This window comes from Ursus arctos, unplaced genomic scaffold, assembly GCF_023065955.2.
Source record: "Ursus arctos isolate Adak ecotype North America unplaced genomic scaffold, UrsArc2.0 scaffold_14, whole genome shotgun sequence".
Classification (NCBI taxonomy): domain Eukaryota; kingdom Metazoa; phylum Chordata; class Mammalia; order Carnivora; family Ursidae; genus Ursus; species Ursus arctos.
In genome coordinates this window covers 1,870,856-1,891,749 of record NW_026622808.1, presented here as the reverse complement: position 1 = coordinate 1,891,749, position 20,894 = coordinate 1,870,856, and the positions used below count along the sequence as shown (strand labels likewise).

General features: G+C 51.7%; 1 protein-coding gene across 6 annotated transcripts in view; it reads right to left on the bottom strand.

Moving 5' to 3' along the window:
- Nucleotides 1-20,091, bottom strand: part of EPN2 (epsin 2) — a 91,043-nt gene extending 70,952 nt beyond the window's left edge. For 2 of the 6 annotated variants that reach the window (XM_048226666.2, XM_026521120.4), the window contains exon 1: nucleotides 19,903-20,091. The gene's annotated coding sequence lies outside the window, so the exon portion shown is untranslated. The remainder of the gene's footprint in view (nucleotides 1-19,902) is intronic. The other 4 variants (XM_048226665.2, XM_057311271.1, XM_026521119.4 and 1 more) reach the window with 3 other exon arrangements.
- Nucleotides 20,092-20,894: the final 803 nt, after the last annotated feature.

Sequence of the window (20,894 nt, the reverse complement as noted above, 5' to 3'; positions counted from 1 at the left end):
TACCTCCTCCCCAGTCCCAGGGCCAAACAGTCCATCGCCCCCAATTCCCCTTTCCACCAGGGAACCTCTGCCGGAGGGTCCGCCACCTGCTGCCCGCCCGGGCTTCCGGCTCTCCCTCCACTTCTCCCTCCTTCCTCCCACGACCTCTGGGCTGCAGCTCTCGGGGGACACAGGCCCCGACTGTCTCCACACTGCTGCCCGCCTCACAGGGCCTGGCACGGCGCCTGGCACACATCTGCTACAGGAATGAACGAGTCCACAGGGCACCGAGTCCAGCCCCACCTGCTCACACGCATCCCCCCCATCTTGTGCTCCTCTCCGTACCCCCCCCACACCCGCCAAACCTCCAGATGTTCTGACAGAATATAAAACACGACCTGTCGATGTTGTAGTTTGGAAATAACGGCTCGGCAGAGTGGAAAAATGGCTGCTCTCCCCACCACTGTTTGGTCCCCTCACTGACTCTCGGTTTTCTCTGGAAAATGGGACTAGCAGCCCGCAAGATACCACAAGACATAGGCTGTGAGAACTGAGGTGAAAGCTTTTGCTTCTACTGGTTTCCACGCTTGCCCACATGCTCAGCAGGCCCACCTGCCCCCAACCCAGAGGAAGAGTAAAACAGGACCAAGTTGGGGGGGGGGGATTTTTGAGTCAATTTCACACTAAATTGAACAAGCAAAAACAAACAGCAGTCTGCAAACCATGTCACGTTTTCAATTCTTCAAAGATTAAAGTATGCTGCCAAATGTCAAAACACAAAAGCCAAAAAGAAATTAAAGTTGTTATTTTCCTTTTGGTTTTATCTCCATTAGCCAAACACTTTTGTTCAAACAATGCTTACATTGCCATTGTCCTGATTTGTTTAGAAAAATAATAAATGGGTGCGCTTCCAGCACGGAGGGCCGAGGGCGCACACCAATCTGCCCCGTGTCTGCTGGGCCCAGAACACACTCCAGTTGAGAAATGTGCTGCGCCACAGGCTGAGAAAGAACTGTTTACTCGCTGTGGAACAGTCATCGGCCACGTCAATACCACCAACCTCCTCCTCCTTCGGCCACCCTGGGGATAAGCAGGCCGTGAGAACAGGGCAGTCCTTCAGCACATTTATGCCTCGCAAGGAAAACCATGAACCAGAGGCCTGGGGACGGCCAGGGGACGGCCACTCGGCGACCGCAGGCTCGGCTGCAGCTCTAACTTACTCCGTGCCTACTGTGTGCCAGAATTCTGCAGGGGAGCCCTTTTACAGGTGAGAAGGGAGCGTGAGCTGGGGTGAGGTCTGCGTCCCCTCCACCGAGCCACAACACCTGTGAACACTCGGGACGAACCCAGGCCTAAAGCTGGGCCGACTGGAGGTTACTCCGGGGAGGCTGCCTTTCTCCTCTCCCGCACCAGCATCGCACGCTGACTCCTAGGCTGCTCCTGGGAGGGTCGGAGGTCTTCTCACTGACCAGCTCTCAAGGCTGACCCGAAGTTCCAGGTAATTTCTACCCTGGAGCTCCCGCCTGACCTGTCCCCACGGACTCGCTCTCCTGGGTCCCACGAATGCCCATGGCTCCTTTCTGTAGGACTGAGTGCGACGCGCCAAGTATTTCCAGGTGAAGCCCTTCTGCATTTTCCCACCCCCTCTAAGGTCAGTCATGGCATCGGCCAATAAAATGTGCTACAAGTGACGTGTGGCGTTTTTCTGTCAAGCGCTTTAAAAGCCAGTGTGTGATTCTCCAAACTCCCTTCCCAAATGGGGGTGATGGCGGAGGCCTGGTACACGAGAGAAAAGGAAAACGTGGCCACGCACAGACCTGTGCACCAACGTTCACGGCAGCATTGCTTACGGCAGCCAAAAAGTGGAAACAGCTCTGTCCGTCAACAGACGATGGGTAAATAAAATGCGGTGTAGCCATAAAATGGAATATTACTCAGCCTTAAAAGGAATGAAGTACAGATACGTGCTACAACACGAAGAACTCTGAAAACACGCTGAATGAAAGGAGCCAGCCACAAAAGGTCACATACTGTAGAATTCCATTTATATGAAATGTCCAGAACGGGCAAACCCACAGAGACAGAAAGGAGGCTGACAGCGGCCAGAGGCTGACGGAAGATGGGAGAGGGGATGACTGCTCAACGGGTAGGAGGTGTCTCGGGGAGTGAGGAAATAAAATACGATTATGCTGACGGTTGCACGACTGTGAATATACAAAAAACGGCTGACCTGTTATTTCGAACGAGTGAACTTTATTGCGCGGATTGCACACGGTATGTAAGTGATGTATCAATAAAGCCGTTAACACCACTACCACCACCACAAACGGTGCCTCCAGTGGCCTGGGCCCCTGGGTGACGACGACGACCACGCACACCGGACACACAGCATGAGGAGACGTAAGCCTTTGCTCTGTCAGGCCAGACACGTGAGGGGCTGGTTGTTTCCACGGCATCAAGTGGCTCGGCCCCATACAGACTTGAACTGCTTCCACACTACTGTATGTTCATGCTGAAAACGTGTCTGTGGTCAATTTACTTAAAATCCTGGAAGGAAGCCAAGGTTGTTCTGTCCCAACAGAGACCAGACTCTGTCCCAAGCCACAGTCTGAATCTTTAAACGCAGGAGATGGCGTTGGGAGGGAGATACGTAGAGAATCTGGCTAGATCGAAATAATTCCTAGCCTGAGAAATCTTTACAACTCACAACACAACAGACTAAAGAGCTCACAGAAACTGAGAAATAAACAAGCCATAATCCCCCCTCAAAATGGGAAAAGAAGCGTCCACACAAAAATATAAGCCGTCCTTAAACACATGACATGATCGGCTCACACTTCAGAAAAATGCAAATTAAAACTACATTGAGCAGAAGCAGTTGGGTTCTTTTATATCAAAATAGCAAAACACCAAAAAGGAAGTGGAGAGAAGCCCACTCTACTATCCAAGCCACACGCAAGCCTTCCTGACACCCTGTAACCCTGTGCCTTGCGCCAAGTGGAAAATAAACTTCAAGCAGCCAGTAAAACAAAACAATACATGGGGCGCCTGGGTGGCACAGCGGTTAAGCGTCTGCCTCTGGCTCAGGGTGTGATCCCGGCGTTATGGGATCAAGCCCCACATCAGGCTCTTCCGCTGTGAGCCTGCTTCTTCCTCTCCCACTCCCCTGCTTGTGTTCCCTCTCTCGCTGGCTGTCTCTATCTCTGTTGAATAAATAAATAAAATCTTCAAAACAAAACAAAAAAACAAAAATAAAAATAAACTATATGGAGATACTTTTGACACCTGTCAGGTTGGCAAAAATCCAAACATCTGACTACACCTTCTCTTGGCAAGGCTGTGGGGAAACGGGCACTCGTACTTGCTGATGAAATACAAAATGGGACCACCCCTGCAGAGGGCAAGTCGGCAAAAACCTATCAAGGCCACAGACGTGTTACCCTCTGCCCCAGCCTGTGCCCCCAGGGACGCGACCCTCAGGCCCACCTGCACGTGTGGGAAACGATGTACAGTAAGGTTCCTGGACGCAGTCACATGATGCCGCCAACAACCTGAATGACTCTGCATAGGGGACGGGACTGAAAACAAAATAAAACAAGAGAAACCCCTTTTGTTCCTCCAAAAAAAAAAAAAAAAAAAAGGAATACCATGTAGCTGAAAGAGAATGATGACGATTCTCCAAGTACTGACAGAGGAAAGCTGAAGGGCAGGCACCAGCAGCTAGCCCAGCAGCGGTCTCTCCCAGGCTCTGCAGCTTCCACACCTGGAAGGCCGCAAATGGCCCTTGGTGGCCTGTCCTAGCTGTCCATACCCTTTCTGACCTGCACTCTCCCCTGCACTGCCCAGAGATCCATGCACCCCCACCCCCCCATCCCTGTTCCCCTCTCCTAACCCTCTCACCTCTACCCCACGCCATGCATGGCCCTGAGCAGGTCTCCCTCCGATCACCAGGGGCAAAGGGAAGGGAGGGAAGAACAAGAAGCCATGAGCCCCACAACTTGTGCAGCAAGGGTGTCCTCAGCCCCAGCTCCCAGCCAGGCAGCAGCGGAGTGCTGGGGGATGCGGACTGATCGGACAGAACCCAGTCTGCAGACAGCTCACGTGACACGCCCCATGGGGAGCTGGGAAACACAGCCTGTACCCTACAATGGAAGCCCAGGTGTAGAACCGGCAAGGGGGTGGCGGTCAAGGTGGCGAGCGGCAGGCAGAGTGCACTCTGAGCAAAATGAACGGCTCCGTCCCCAGCATGGCAAGTGGAGAGAGGAGAGCAGGGAGAGGTGAGGCCAGAAGAGAGCACGCGGGCCACTCAGGGATGGGCCCTGCATGCCTGTGGCAGAGAACAGGGACTCTTCCTCCAGGCACTCGAGGGCGAGGGGAGGCCTGACCTCAGGACCCATCAGTGAGCAAGCTTGCCCGCCAGCAGCCCTCCTCGCCACCTTCAGCCCAGCCGGCTCTGTCCCTGGGGAACTAATGGGACAAGCGGACAACAAAACCTGCAAGTGAGGACAGGCTTTGGCCCTCAAAGGGGTGATACTCATTTGCCTGGAAATTTCCCTCTGAAGTGACTCAGTGCTCAAAAGACGACCAATCAACAAGGTAGTGCACTCTCTCGTCTTCAAGGACAACAGCAGCAAAACCGTATTTCCACACGACCTCCCCGGAAGGACAGCAACCTTAGCCCAACCGATTTAAATCATATTTCCGTGAGCCTCACAGGGCAGTTTTTTTTAGAAATCTCATTTCTGAGAGCTCGATTCAGAAGCCGGGGGTTACAGAATGAGTTTTGTCTCTTAAAGAAGACAACTTTCTCCTTTCCAAATTTTAAATGGACTTCCTTCTTCCAATTTGAAAAAAAAAAAACAAACAACAAAAAACCCCTTCATAATAGCTTTTAAATTTCTATCAAAAAGATTCCTTATACATCCACCAGCGGGTAGTGTGATGCAGCACACAGATGCAAACCTCAAAGTGACGAGTCTGTCCCATGCCACCCGCCACCACCAGGCCCCGGGCAGGACGCAGCACAGAGCAGGGCCTGCCCTCCTCCCGGGATAGGCAGTCTTGTGGGAAAGCGGACATCTTCTCACTGGGGTTGGCTCAGTAACCGGCCAGGCGTGCGTAACACTGGTGGGCAGAGAATCAGGAACCCGCCCCCAGCGGGGGGAGACCACCTAACCCCTTTGCCTGTCCCCATGAGGCGCCAATGCCGAGGGCCCCGGAGGGAAATGACCAGACACTGACAGGTCACGGGTCTCCGTGAACTGAACCAGCTGACCCACCACCTAGACCCACTCTCTGGGCTGAACCAGAGTGAGCTGGTGAACCTCAGGCAAACACATTTCCTACGGAATTGGCCTGTGTCCTCTTCTGGGGACTTCTGAAGAGAAAGGCAGTCAACGGTGTGGTAAGAACAGGCCGCCACCCACCTCACCAACATCTCATTGTGGGCTCAGCATCACCAAAGGGAAAAGACACATTCAGCAAACAAAGCAGCTGCCAACTTGACCACTGCTCTTCCCCAAGAATGGAAGACAGCAGTTAGGCATAGGGAAGGCCTACTCTCTCATGCACATCATAGATGGGGAAACTGAGGCCCAGAGAGGCAGGTCTGCCCCTCTCTGGTAGGCTCTGAAGTACACGCAGTGCTCCTGGTCCTTGGTTCCCCTGTCCAGCTCTGAAGTCCACCTGCCTGCTGACCACTTCCCGTCCACGCTTCCCCATCTCAGCACCAGCAGCGCCCCCCCTCCACGGCCACCTTAATCATCCCTCTCAATCAGGCAAAGCAGACAGTTCCCTCGTGGGCTCCCGGCGCCTCTGGGGGCTGCACACCCCGCCACCCCCAGCGAGGGAGGAAGGAAGAAATCACAGGAAGTGCTGACCTCTTCCCACCATGGCCGTTCAAGGGAAAGCTCTGGGCCCTGGGTACTAAACGAACAGACAACTTAGAGAAAACAAACCAAACTCCTAACAGCGGCTACAGTGACAAGGCCACAGGTTAAGTTCGAGTTTGGTCTTTCCCACTTCCAAACTGTCCTTGATGACCATTAACACAGGCACCCTAAACATTCTCCGAGACTTAGGACAAAAAAAGAAAATCAGCCTGGAAATACTATATTGCAGATAGTCTATTCTGGTAGAGCAGACGGAGACACAATCAGAACTAAGCACAAACTAGGTCCCAAGCATGGGACGTGAGTCCTGAATGGCCCCAAAGCCCTGGTTACAAAGCTGTCCTCCCCCCGAAGGCAGGCCTGAGATCTTCAGAGTAAAATTCCAGCGGCTCCTCCCAACCCTGGCCTAGGAGTGAAGGCTTCTGTGGTGCTGGCCACAGAGAGAAGTCCCTCGGAGCTTTCCCACTGGTTCCACCCGCAGGAAAACCACTGGAAGCCACATAATCCTTTTTACTCAGCTTCTCTGAGCTGAAACCACCCTACTTTGGGGTAGGCTGTCCTCCCAGACTCCATCCTTTTTGTCTATTTATCCCTGCCTTGTTTGCTCAACAATCGTGAAATGGCATGAAGCAGGCAGGTTCCCAACCACACATGTGAATCTCTGGGGAGCTTTGGAAACATACTTAGGCTCAGGCCCCCTCCCAGAACAATTAAAACAAGGTAGTGGGGCATGCGCACTGGCATTTAAAAAAAAAAGAAGCAGCTCCCCAGGTGATTCTGACAAAGTATAGGACCCAAGTAGAGAACCACTGGCTTAGAGATCACAATGAAAAGCAAGAAATCCAGGCAATAAGGAAAGAAAAGGGGCGGGAGGGGGGAGGCTGGGTTAGAACCCAAAGTACAGGCCACACCAGAGCTAGCACGAACGACTGACTTTGAGCTGAGCTTCCTGATGGCCAAAGCAAAGAGGATCCACACCGCCCACAAGATAGAAATAAAGCGGATTCACAGAAGTTCCTCCTTGTCCTGGGACCTGAGATGAACGCCTCCCTGACACCCTCCAGAGGACACACACAGCATGATGCAACGAGAGCCCGTGCCACTTCTCACCCCACAGGGCAGCCCTTGCGAAGGGTACCCACCAGTCAGCAACAGACTTCCCAGGGCTGCCCTCTAACTCCTCGCTAGAAGTAAAAGCCTAACTAAAATCAGTCTACATATACAATACGCTACTAAATCCACTTCGTTTTCCATTACGACGTACCTAACCTGCCACCCGGAACTCCAGCCCCTTGTCATGACAACACAAGGACACAGACTCTGTTTACTGAGGTACAGAAATAAAGGAAGTGACTCATGAAAACACCAGGAACACTCAGTCTGTCCCCATAACACAGGAGGGGGCCGAGTGAAGCATTTCCCTCAATGCCAACGCAGAGAAAGGCCACCGCCCACCCTCAGATCCACAGCTGTGGTCTCTCAGGTCTAAGAGCAGCCCCCCCCCCCCCAGATGGCTGCCTGGTAAGCAGGCCGCACAGCCACCAAAACCAAAAAAATAGCAGAAGAGACCCCTGAGTCCCTTACACATAGTAGACTTCTCTGTTACGTACAATTACTTCAGGAAGAAGTTCTTTGTTAAGTTGTTAAAATCAACAGATTCAATACGTAACCACCCTCCTGCCCCCTTATTCGTGACATTTTCTTTTCAATCCATGCGTCGTATCAGCACATTTCAAAGGAAGCACTGACAGGGTAAAGTGGTAACTGTACTCGCAATCACCAATAGTGGAAACGACCCAAATGTCCATTAACAGATGAACAGATCTACAAACTGTGGTCCAGCTACACAATGGAATACTATTCAGCCATAAAAAGGAATGACTCAGGTGACCCCATGGCTGAACCTGGAACACGCTGTGCAAAAGGAAAGAAGCCAGACACCGAGGGCCATGTACATAAGACACCGTGCACATGACACGCCAACACAGGCAAATCCGAGGGGCAGAAAGCAGACTGGTCCTTTTTCAGGGGCTGGGGGAGGGAGGAACGGGAGCAATTGCTTAATGGACACAGGTTTTCTTCTGGGGTGATGAAAAAACTCTTAACTACGCTGCAGTAATGACTGCACGACAGAGTAAATGTACTTAATGCCACTGACTCCTTAATGCTGTGAAATGGTTAGCCGTGGTAAATGTTGTGTTACATGCATTTTACAATAAAAACATTAAAATAGCAAAATTCTCATTGTTTCGGGATGCCTGGGTGGCTCACTCGGTTAGGCGTCCAACCCTTGATTTCGGCTCAGGTCATGTTCTCAGGGTTGTGGGATCGAGCCCCACGCTAGGCTCCATGCTCTGCACGGAGTCTGCTTGGGATTCTTTCTCTCCCTCTCCCTCCGCCCCTATCCCTGCACTGCACGTGAACATTTACTTGCTCTCCGAAATAAACAAATTAATGAATTAGTTAATTAATTTAATTAAACCTTAAAAAAATAAATATCATTGTTTGTCCCAACAGAAGTGCTAATAAAATTCAACCCACATTAAGATTTTGTATAAAGATGGATCATTATTCCACACGTGCAGAAAGTCAGCTTCAACCCCAGAGCATTCAAAAATCAAAATTACGATGGCTGGTGATCAGTCTTCTCTTACAAACATGTTTCCGAGAGTCCGTACTAGTGCTAGCGACGCGTATCGAGGCACTTATCTGGGAAGTCAGTCTGGGATTTGCTTTGAAATAATCCAAGGGCGGGGGAAGGATCCTAGACAGGAGCAAGCTCACTGAACTGTATTTATATGACTGAAGTTCTCCATAATGAAAAGTTTTGCTTTGTTTTCAAGTAGTTCCCGAATCTTCAATATTCTTGATAACGCTCTGAACAGCTGAAAGAAGTACTGGAGCCCTTAGGCTGTCAAGTTCTGGTGGCTCCACCTGGTGCCCTCCACCTGCGCCCCACAGTTTAGGGTCACGGGCAGGCCCATCCCCAAGAGGCCACACAAAGGGCTCCTCAGAGAAGACCCAGAGCCCCAGCTCACACTGCCAGGCAGCAACACATGGAGTCATCTGACCTCGTCCTTCACACTGCAAACCAACACATTATCTAGGCCTCCAAGATGCCCGCCCAGAATTCAGCTATCAGCTAGGGTCAGGAAACAAGGAAATCTTTCACTGAAATGCCTTTAACAGAGCTATGGAACCCCCACCACCGCAGACAGAGCTCGCCTCCCAGCCCCAAGGAAGCAGGATGCTGCCAGGCTCTCGCCACATGCAATAGGTTAAAATTGCAATTGTCTGTCCACTTGTTTCTCCTCCTCCTCCTCCTTCCTCCTCGAGAATGAGATGGGGTGGGAGGCCAAGCAGGTATCCCCCCCCCCACCGCCGTTGTGTTCCCAGTATCTAGAAAAGTCCATGGCCTGTAGTAGGTGCTCGACTAAATGTTTGTCATGTGATCCTGACTTGTGATGGCTACTGCTCTGTGGTGCATCATACACACCTGCTTCTCATAAATGCTGATGCAAGACATCAAATGGAAGGCACCAGAACATACTAGTGTTGGGTGCCAGGAAAGGAGAAGACCGGAGACAAGGAGTTACGGTACAAACAATACCACCTAAAATAGCATCAGAGATGCTCTGGAATGTAGAGTCCTGGGTCAGACAGAGGGGGGCATGGAGAGGAGGTGCGGGTGTGTGCCAGGCAGAGGAGGGTGTGAGACAAGCGTCTAAAGCGGGGAGGGCAACGAGGAGGGCATCAAACAGGGAGGTTGGCGAGCTCCACCACCCTGAACCCGAGACGCTAGCGTGACTAACGCTGTGTAAGGCCCTGGTCTCCAGAGCAGGGCCCAGGCAATGAAGGGAAATGAGGAGGCATCATGGGAGGGGTGGGGGCTGCGGAGAACTGGCACACGAAACCCCATCCAGAGATGGCGCCGACATTGGCGCTGACCCACTGTTGCCAGGCAACAGTGCAGGCCCCTGGCTGCCAAGTGTTCTGATTTGTCAATGAAGCTCCAAGTCTGGAGATTGCTATGTAAGATCTCCTGATTTTCATGTTGGCGACTCTGGTAGACAGAATAATGGCCTCCCAAAGTCGTCCACATCCTAATCCCAGTTACTCGGCAAAGGGGAATTAAGGTAGCAGATGGGATTAAGTCTTCTAATCAGCTGACCTCAAAACAGGGAGAGGAGCCCGGATTATCCAGTGGACCCCACGTAATGGCAGGAATCCTTAACAGTGGAAATGGGGGGCAGAAATGTCAGTGTCAGAGTGATGCGGTATGAGGACAGGACTAGCTACTGCGACTCTGAAGACAAAAGAGGCCACGAATCAAGGAACGTGGACGGCCTCCAGGAGCTGGAAAAGGCAAGGAAACAGATCTTACCGCAGGGCCTCCGAGAAGGAACACAGGCCTGGCTACACCATGATCTTAGCCCCCTGAGACCTGTGTCGGAATTCTAACTGGTGGACTTCTGTTTTAAGCCACTGCGTTTGTGATCGCTTGTTTACAGCAGCCACAGGAAACTAACACAGCGACCCACTTTAATTCTTTTAAAAAGGACAGTACAGCCCAAACAAAACACGTCTGCGGGACGAATGGGGCACGTGGACCACTTCTGTCCAGTCTACTCCAAAGAGAGTTGCGGGCGGCGCATCCCCTGGGTACTCAGCACAGAGCCTGGCACAGCTCTCTGACACGCATCCCAGGGTTAACTAACTACTAGGTCCCTTATCTTCACAGCCCGCTCATAAAATTTTCCAGGGATTTCTGGAGAGACAGAGCTGCTTGGGGCACCTAGCTGGCTCAGTGGGTAGAGCATGCAACTCTTGCTCTCGGGATGATGAGTTCAAGCCCCATTTGGGCATAAAGCTTACTCACTCACTCACTCACTAAATAAATAAATAAGAGCTGCTTGAGTGTAAGTGTAAGGAGTTCCATTCCCAACGACCTGTTAGCCACATTACTGCAGTCGCAGACAGATGCAGACGGGGCCCAGACCTCACCCTAGGACCTGAGAAACTGGCCTAAGTAGAGGGTGGAAGGGGTGAGAAACCTCAACTTCAACTTCTTCTGCAAACAGAGACGTGAGGGCTTTTTAGCTCCCGGGGAAGCCTCCCGGCCCTCCCTGCCAGCCGCCCACAGGGCACTCTCTTGCTCAGTGACTCCCCAGCACCAACAGCAATGAGATCACTTTGGGTTTTTTTTAAACAGCAGAGGAACACTTTTCAAAGGACCTCTTTTTAGTTTCCCACGTTCAGAGAGGAGCAGAGCTGCTCTGATCAGAGGCAAAGTGGAGGACCAGAGCACTGCCCACTCAACCACCAAAAGGTTGTGTGAAAGCCACGTCCCGACTCAGAGCCCCGCTCAGCCGCATATCCAGCCCTTCCTCCTCCACACCCGCCATGCTCAGCCCGAGCCTGCCCCTGCCCCTGCCCCTTCCGCCTGAGCACAGCGCTGCTCTCTGGCCCCAAGGCCTCTCGTCAGTGTCCCCTGGAGCTCCCACTTTTCCTTCAAGACTCTACCTACCTATCATCTGCTCTGAAGTCTTCTCTGACCCCCCGATTCACTCTCGGTATCTGATACCACTTTTTAACCTCCCTCCCTGGGCTGCCATTACTTTTCTGTCAAGAGCCACTCTCTGCAGACCATGAGCTACTCAAGGGCAGGAACTCACATCTCATCACCCATGCATCCCCAACCTATAGGGCATTAGGACATATGTGCTCAATAAACACTAAAGATGGAAGGAATTGAACTATAAGCTAATTTTTTTCTGAAAATATCACAAATTATTATACGGTGATATGCATTAAATGCACCGGGTAAAACTCTCCTTCTGATCTTCGACTAACAAAGTGAATCTGCCTCAATCGGGTACTCTAGACCCCAACTATCTTTAATAGAATTACTTTGAAGAAATGTAGTTTTAAGGTTTATAAGTAGTGTTTGCTGCATTCATTACAACTCGAGGCGGAGGAAGGAATCTGGCTCGCAGGCTCGAAGGACCAGGTAAAAACCCGCTGTGCCTGCTCTGTAGGCCTGGCTGAAAATCCGGGGGAAGGAGGATTACCAAATGGGTGGGGCACAATCTCTTCTCCTGCCTTCACGTGGTTTATACTCTGGGCTACACCAGCCCCCCTTGGCAAAGGAGCTCAAAGGCAAACTCAGCAGCCCCGGACAGGGTCACTACTCCCTGGCACGATTCCTTCTCTGGTGCCCCCTCCCTCTTTCCCGGAGCTGGTCCTCAGTCACTCTACAGTAGCTCAGGGCCCAACACCCCATATCTCATCATTGCACAGGCTTCTGGCTCCCATTTTTCTCCCACCTTCTAATCCCTGACACTCCCAGAGGCTCCCCTGCGCACACAGTTCATCTTGTCAGCCCACACAAACCCTGAAAATCATCTGGGGCACTTCTAAAAAAAACTACCGGCTCTCCCTCCGTGGTCTGGGGTGGGGCCCCATCACCAGCATTTTTAAAAAGCTTTCCAGGCCATGTGACCTCCAGGTGCAGCCAAGGATAAAAACTGCAGGCTCGCAGGCTGTCCCATCCACACTTCCCAGCCAGCACCAGGGCCTCCAGGGCACCTGCCTCTCCCTGAACAGACCCGGGCTCCAGGACCTCCCTTCGCGCTGACACGCACCTTGTGCTGTTTCTGGAACTGCGACCTATCCAGTCCCACCAACCTGCCCGGTCAGGCCCTGCCACAGGGCCCCTCCCCAAACACCTGAGCTCCCTACTGCCAACACCACCAAATCCCAGGGCCGCTGCCTCATTAGAGGCCATGGCCATCCGGCCACCTTAGTCCTCACTGTTCCCAGCAGGCATCCACCATGCAGAACTGCTTCTGTGTATGTCGGGTGCCCCAGCCCACCCCAAGCTTTGCCCCCTGCTGTTCCCATCTGAAATGCCTTCCCGTCTGTCTTCTGTACCCGGACCCTATTCCCGGTCCTTTGAGGTCCACCTCAAATCCTACTTTCTCCCTGACATCTTCCCTGACCCTTCCAGATTCTTCTCCATTCTCGATGCCCTGACAAAGAATCAAAATCACAGCTCAGCAAACCACCAACTGTCTCACCAATGTTAACTCTGTCTTCTCAATCGGTGGCAGGAAATATGGCATTTCATTTACACCCATCATTTTGACTAGAGACCACATGTTGCATATTTTCCAGGCCAACACCAACCTCAAATATTCTGCTCTAATGTCATGAAATCGTCCTTGATTTGATGCCCATACATCTACATCAACTGGACTGCCTTTCATAAAGTGGCATCAAAATTATTCCCCTTGTCATGTGTTTCCCAAATTTTTGGACCCAAAGTACAGTCATTATACCCCAGGACAGCAACAGATACCAAACAGGCACTCACGGAGAGGTCGCTTTCAAGTAAAAATCTGACTTTTCAGGCCGTCACTAGTCCTCCACTGCTATGACTTTTGGGGGGAGGGAGGCAGGAGGGGAAGGGGGCAGACACTGAATAGCCAACTTCTAGCTCTCACGCTTTATTCCCCTCAGCCTTAAAGAGTTTACAAAACAACAAATTTGAGTCCAAACCTCCAGGGCCTCCCGAGAGAGCGTGCAGGGCAGGTACTGACACATAGCTGTTTACCATTCCTTGGCTTGGGAGCTGCAGGCAATTTGCAAACCTTGGGAAAGTAATCACACCCCAACCTCCACATACCCTGTTAAGACCAGAAAAATCACCCAGTTGCTGTAAGTCATGTGTTAATTGCCTCCTGAGGAAGGAGACACTTTATATTTTTATTTATAGAACTTTTTAAGACTATCGAGTTCTTCCGTAGGAACCTGATCACGTTTTAACAACAGCATTAACCGGGATATTTTTTTAGTCCTTAATTCCCACGTGTCATGTTTACAGAGCCAATGTGCAGAGCTTCACGATTACAGAGTAAAAAAGAAATGAGCCCTTTCCTCAGAGCAATTTGGGCAATTATTTTAACACAGTTTTGCAAACACAAAAACCCTTCCCAGCCCACACAGACTTCCTCCCCAGCCAAGCCAGCTGGGGTCCTCCCAGGTCCCTGCTGTATGCAACCAGGCAGACAGGTCTTTGAATTTCCTTCCGTGGCCCCGACGAGGAGGTGAGGGGTTGTCACAGAAACGGCTTCATGAGGCTCCCAAACCCGACAGGTATGGGACTGGCTGGCTGCACGTGAACAAGCCTAACCCCTCTGAGCCGCAGTCTGCTCATCTGTGAAATGCATACCTCCCGGGGTGCTGAGGGGGCAGCAAGGCAATGGGAGCACCTGGCACGGCTGCACAGTGAGGTAGTGGAAAAACTGTGGTTTTGAATCTGTCACAGGTGGCAGCAAATACCAGCTGGGGTAACTTACTGGCTGTGTGGCCTGAGGCAGGTTGCTGAACCCCTCTGCGCCTTAGCTTTCGCATATGCAAAAAGAGAAATAGTAACCTTGCAGGATCATAATGAAAATTAAATTAAATATTATACCTAAAAAGAGTAGCATATGGCCTGGCCCACAGAAGACATTCAGAAACTGTCAGGGTGCACGCATAGCTCTCTCTCACGCGCGCGCGCACACACACACACAGGTTTGGTTTTGATGGACAAGCTGATGATTACTATTGGTGGAAAACAACTCCCCCCCCCCCACTGTAAACACCAAAGAATATTAGATCAATCTGAACCACTGGAGGGAGGAGGAGTGACTTCCATTAACACCAGTGGCCATCCCTAATGGCCTCACGGGAGGCGGCCCGGTGCCCTGCCCTTTCTCAGCTGCATTTCTAAAAAGCCCTGACAGTGGGCATCTTGTTGATGTGTGGGAACGACGAACCGGCTTTTCTAACAGAATCCTAGATTTACTGCCCCTCCGTAGGGCACTGACGTCTCACAGCCCCTTCATGAAGGAACACATCCCGACTAACTCACACAGTGATGATGCCTGGGACCAGAGTCCCAATTCTGATCACGTAAGAACAAAAGTGAAAACATCTCTTTGACAAACCAAACTCCCTTCCCAAGGGTCATGCCATCATCTTCTGAGCAATTCGGGCGCATTTCAGGGGCAGAAAAGCACCACTGTGTTTGAGTGTCCAAGAACAGTCAGGAACTCCCTCTGTATTCAGTCCTCTGGGCCAGGGTCCCCAGATCTGGTTCCTGAGCCAGAAATATCAGTAGCACCTGGAAACTGGCTGAAAATGCACATTCTCGGGCCTCACCCCAGACCTACTGAATCAGACACTCTGGGGATGGAGGCCGGCAATGTGTCTGACAGGACTTCTGGGTGATTCCAACGCACACTTGGAGTCTGAGAAACACCAGTCTCTTCTGCAAGATGGTTATTATTAGCCCCACTTCAGAGACGAGGAAAACGCAGCTCAGTGATGAGAGTGTTCAAAGACACCCAGCCAGGAGACCAATTTGTACCCACATCTGATTCCAAAGCCAGTTCTCACATGGCCTCTGTAGCTGAATTGTCTGTACCATTTGGTGCCCTCGCTCCTGAGCCACCGGGATGCGACGATGACATTAGCTTAAGAGGGGTGGGAGTGAGAGGAAGGATGAAGCCTGCACTCAGAAGTGATTAATTATAGATGCTTTTAAATCCACATCATGCATCAGCCCTAGACGGTCAGCCATCCCTCAGGACGAGCCTGCTTTTTCCCTGTTCCATTTAGCAGCGGGGCTGCCATGAAGAGAAGCGGGGGAGGGAGTCCCTTCATTTACAGCCCTCTGTGCACCCGCTGCCTAGCACTGCTTTGAATCGAGAGAGAAGGAAGTTACCTGTTCTGTCTCCAGGGCGCTTCAAAGTGCAGCCCTGACCCATAGGAAGGCTTTTCGGTGCCCAGGCACAAAGGTTCCAGTACCTGGGGATGCTGGGAATGAGTCACCAGGAAGAATCCAATGCATGTACACGGAGCATTTTAACAATGTTGAGGATCTGGTTCAAAGGAGGCAGGCCGTTTTTTTAATCTAACCCTAAATCTGGCGTCTGTCAGTTCAAGTGGTTCATTAAACTCTTGACATTCAACCCACAGCGCTCTCACAGATCCTAGGTTAGAAAAAAGTAATCTCATTCACCACTCCTAGCCTTCTACACAGACTTGGTGGAGATTTTCAAGATCACAAGTTTACCCTATAATTTAAATGAGTACACCTAACACTGAAGGTCTTTATACAGGACCTATTGGGGTAGGAAGCCAGGTTTGGGAATCACACAGATCTTGGTTTGACTTCTGGCTGTGCCAGTTCCTCAGTTACTTAACCTCTCTGGGCCTCCACTTTTCCACTCACAGATGAGTGGAGTAACTCCATGTTACATGGTTGTTGGTTGGTTGTTGTTTTTCAAGCAGGCTTCACGCCCAGTGTGGAACCCAATGTGGGGCTCGAACTCACGACCTTGAGATCAAGACCTGAGCTGAGATCAAGAGTAGGACACTTAACAGACTGAGGCACCCAGGTGCCCCTGTTGTTTTCCTATGTTATATGTTGATATGAAGACAAAATGAAATTACGTTAAAAAAAAAAAGTCTGCTGACACAACTTTGCATTTCAAGACATAAAAAAACTTAACCACATGACAGGAAAATAGATCTAGTGAAAAAGTCCATAGATGGGTTACACAGAATACACTGACTTAAGGGCCCCGACACTTATTTCACTCTATTTGTTTTTCTAAGTTTCTATTTTTAGGCATCCTGGACAAGCTAAATCAGACCAAAGAAAATTCCATTGACAAAGTTATCAGAACGCTTGTCAATCTTCAAAAACTCAACAGATGGACATAAACAGTCACTTCACAATGCACCTGACAAGAATAAAATGTGCTCTCTCCCACCCTCGACAGCCCTAGTTACATCATCCCACGGCACTCAGTCCACTGTCAACTTGCCTTGAAGGAAGTCTCCTCATCTCTGTGAGACTTGGTTTCTCAAAGGAGCTGGCAGGTGTTAAGAATATTTTCGAATCCAACAAACCCGTTCGAATCCCAGCCCATCACTTACTAGCTGTGTGACTGAAGCCTCTCGGTCTCAGTTTCCTCAACTGCAGAAGAGGGATAATATATAATATGCCTGTGGCTGATGACACCCACATGTCATGTAACATGACACACCCATATGAGGTAGGACTGCTGGTGGTTTTGGCAAGAGCAAGACAGAACAGGGAAGCCTGTAATAGATGATCAAGAAAGTTTGCTCCTCGGCCCCCAGACTACTCACTCACATCCCAGACCTGTACTGGGCACCCACCACGGGTCAGGGACTGAGGAGGGTGCTGGAGAAGTAAACGAAGACTGGCCTCGAAGATGTCACAGCGCCACAAGAGCTCCATATACAGACACCATGTGATTAAGTGCTCCAAAAGATTGGGGGAGGTGAGGCTTGGAGAGAAGAGTTTGAGGGACCCTAACACTGGTGGCCGTTGGCCGGCAAAGGCTTGACAGAAGACGTTTGTTTAAACTGAACACATGAATAGAAAGTTCAGCAGACAAATGGGGGCGGGGTTTGAGCTAGAAAATTCCTCATATCCCCCCAACTTCAAGTTCCCCAAATGCAAGCCCTTTCATTTCTGCAAGGCTCAGCATGGCCAGGGACTCCTGCCATGAAATGACAACCACCACAGTCATCAATCCGACAGGAAGGTTCTGGAAGAACTACTGCCAAAAAGCCTTAAAAACTTTATAATGTGTTTCCCAAGGGTATGAAAATGACAGTTCCATGCATGAAAATCTCTTGGCACTTTAGTCCACAAAGAACTGGAGGCAACCCTCTTCCCAATGAAATCTTAAAAAAAAAAAAAAAAAAAAAAAAAGCAAGCCCACTCTTTAAGTTCAAGGAGACCCAAGCCATTAAAACAAATCGAAGTCCTAAAAACCCTTCATCTATTTTTGAAGCACTCTTACCAGAATCCCAACTCTTAGGAAATCTGCACCTTACCATGGAAGACAGTTAGATTAAGAGGCATCAATTATATTTCTACAAGAGCTTTTTTACAAGAGATGGGCCATTTTCAAGGCTGCATACACCAAGCTAGATTTCACCACTTGCAAGTTACGTTTCGCACATGGGCCACCGTGTTTGACACAACACACCTGGCTGGGAGAGAGTTCTCCACCAAACTCCCCATCTGTCAAACTCAAGGTTCAAGGAGGCAAAAAAGCCTGTGTAAACCAGGAGATATCAGTACATCCCACAGGACCATCCAAACTTGCTCCTGGTCCAGGGCCCTGTGGGATACAATCCTGAATCATGTCTTAGAATAATTTGCACTTTACCCAACTCTTTACTAGCCACTATCTATCTCACTCGATGCTTACAGAAGAAAAGCCCAGGGGTAACATGACCAAACCCATATTAAAACTAAAGAAACCAGTAAGCTTTAAAAATATAAAAGTATAAATACAGAGAGAGAAAAAAGCAGATCTTGGTCGCTTCTCCAACACCACCACTCATCCCAAATACAATCACTGGAACAAGAACAAGTCAGAAAAAAAACCGTGGTCCCTTCTGAGGTTCATTTAAATACAGATGAAAACTTAATTATCAGTGCAAACTCAATCACTGCTGTGCAGGATTCAGTATATGATTTTGCCAGCACCTATCATCTGGTATCTAGAGCTACCAAGATGTACATGTTTTCTGCCAAATCTTCATTATCTTACGTAATTGGGAGGGGGGGTAATTAAAAGTCACCTTTTTCAATCGTTTTAACCTCCTGTTCCAACCTCTTCTTTCACAGGGCATTTTTGGAGGTAGAAAGGAAAAACTCATACTTCACATCTTTTCCTCCCCATTATCTTGTGTGAATGTTAAAAATAAAAGGGGGGAGGGGGTGTTATCCTGAGCACCTCTCTAAAAAAATCCTAAGATATGTGGAGAGAGCACCCCGGAGACCAAGCTTCTGGCTCTGGCAGTGACACAGTATCACTGCATGACCTTGGGCAAATAACTGCATCTCTGGACCTCAGTGTCCCCCATCTGAACCCCAATATGGTCAAGCCTCGTCCTCTCTTTAAAGCACAGATTTCAGATGTGTCCCCAGGACAAAACAGTGAAGGGACCCCAGGCCGTGCCACTGGGCGGCGGAATGGACTTTCACAGGCCCCTGCTGGGGTTTCTGGCGAGAGTAAGCTGCCCTCACACTCCCTACCCCCCCCCCCCCAAAGCCACTGGGCCAACTTCAGGTCGCAAACAAAAACCTGTTGGCACAGACTCCTCTAGGAAGGGCCAGCCTCTCCCAACGCGCTCTGCTCAGGGGGAGCCGCCCCAAGGGGAGAGAGAGCAAGGGTCTCCTTGAAGAGGCCGGCCCCCACGCACCCATTCACCCACCCGGATTAGCCGAACGGGACCGCCGGGCGGGGTCTCTGCCATCCCACGCGGAACAAAAGGCAGCTGGAGCCAGGCTCTGCCGCCCCCGTCCCCGCTGTGCTGTGGGGGTCGGGGTGGGGAGGGAGAACCTGGTCCCTGGGGAGGGAAAAGGGCCCCGCTCCAGCCCGAAGGAGAGGAGGGGACAGGACGGGATCCTGGACAGAGAAGACCCCTCCCCCGATTCCTGGAGGAAACAGGGGCTGGGCTGTGCATGGGGGTGGGAGGGAGATCGGGCTCGCCTCGGGAGGAAAGGGGCGCCTGGCCCGAGGAGGGGAGGAAAGTGCTCTGGGGAGGTTGGGCGGGGTTGTTCCAAGCTGAAAGGTAGAGGATGAGGGCCTGGAGGGGGCTCCTGGATCTGGAGTGGGAGTAAGAGGAGCCCCTGACTCCGAGGATGTAAAAGGAAAACCCCCCGACAGGGAAATGGGGGGGGGGTCCTTGCAGCGGAAAGAGGGATCCAGATGGGGAGGGGGCCGTCCTCCAGCCCGTGGGGCGGGGTTTGGTTGGAAAGAAAGGGGTCCACCTGAGGTGGGGACTCAGCTGGGGCAGCTGGGGTGCATGCTCTGGGGGGCTGACTGGAGGGGAGCCGTGCCGACAGAGCGTCCGCGCCCTGGGGAGGGGAGGGTCCGCGCCCCGGGGCCCCTCTCCCGCCCCCCGAAGCTCGTGGGCCCCGGCTCACCTCCGCTCCTCCGAGCCTGCCTGGGTGCGCGGCTGCGGCCGCGGGTAACGCTGGGGAGGCGGGAGCGACCGGAGCCTGCGGAGCCGCCGCAGCCGCCGCCGCAGCCGCCACCACCGCCGTGTCTAGCTCCGTTTGACACCCACACACCAACCAACATGGCGGCCGGGAGGGGGCGCGCCGGCTGCGTGCGCGCGCCCGCCGGCCCCGCCCCTCCACCCCGCCGAGGCCCCGCCCCCGCCGAGGCCCCGCCCCCGCGACCTCCCCCCCACATACCTACGACCCCACGCAGAGTGCCCAGCGCTCGCGCGGTGCCCCACGACCTACCGCCGAATCCCTCAAGCATCCCCTTCCAGACTCCACACACGCATGTCGACGACCCCCCCCCCAACCGCCCACAAACTCTGGCAAATTCCTACCTGAACCCACGCACTCGGCAGCCTTCACTCAGACCCCCCCCCAACTCTCCCCCCACCCCATCTCACTACGCCCAGGCACGGACACAGAGCGCTCTATCAGCGCTGAAACTCCGTTCTCACCCTTGCAATATGCGCTTGAGGACATTATTCCAATAGGGGCTTCTCTCAGGAGGTGGAGCCCGGAAGGGGCCAGGGTCTATTGGGGCGCTGGTCACTTTCGGTTTCTTGAGCTGAGTGCCGGGGGTTAGGAGTGTGTGCGCTTTGTGAAAATTCCCTGAGTATACTTTAGATGGGTGCACTTTTCCGTATGTGTGTTAATACTTCAATAAAACACACTCAAAAATTATTCTGCGAAGGGATGCATCGGCTTTGCTAGACTGCCAGAGGGATCCTTACACTAAAAATGTGGAGCCCTTGGCTCACCGTCATCCTCACGTGAGGAATTTACAGACTCACCGCTTCACGTGTCCTCAAACTCACAGGAGCAACAGCAAATGCCCCTTCCATTGAGTTCAACGAGTGCCCGCGAGGCACCTGCTATGTGCCAGGCTCTGTGCAAGGCTCAAAAGGAGACGA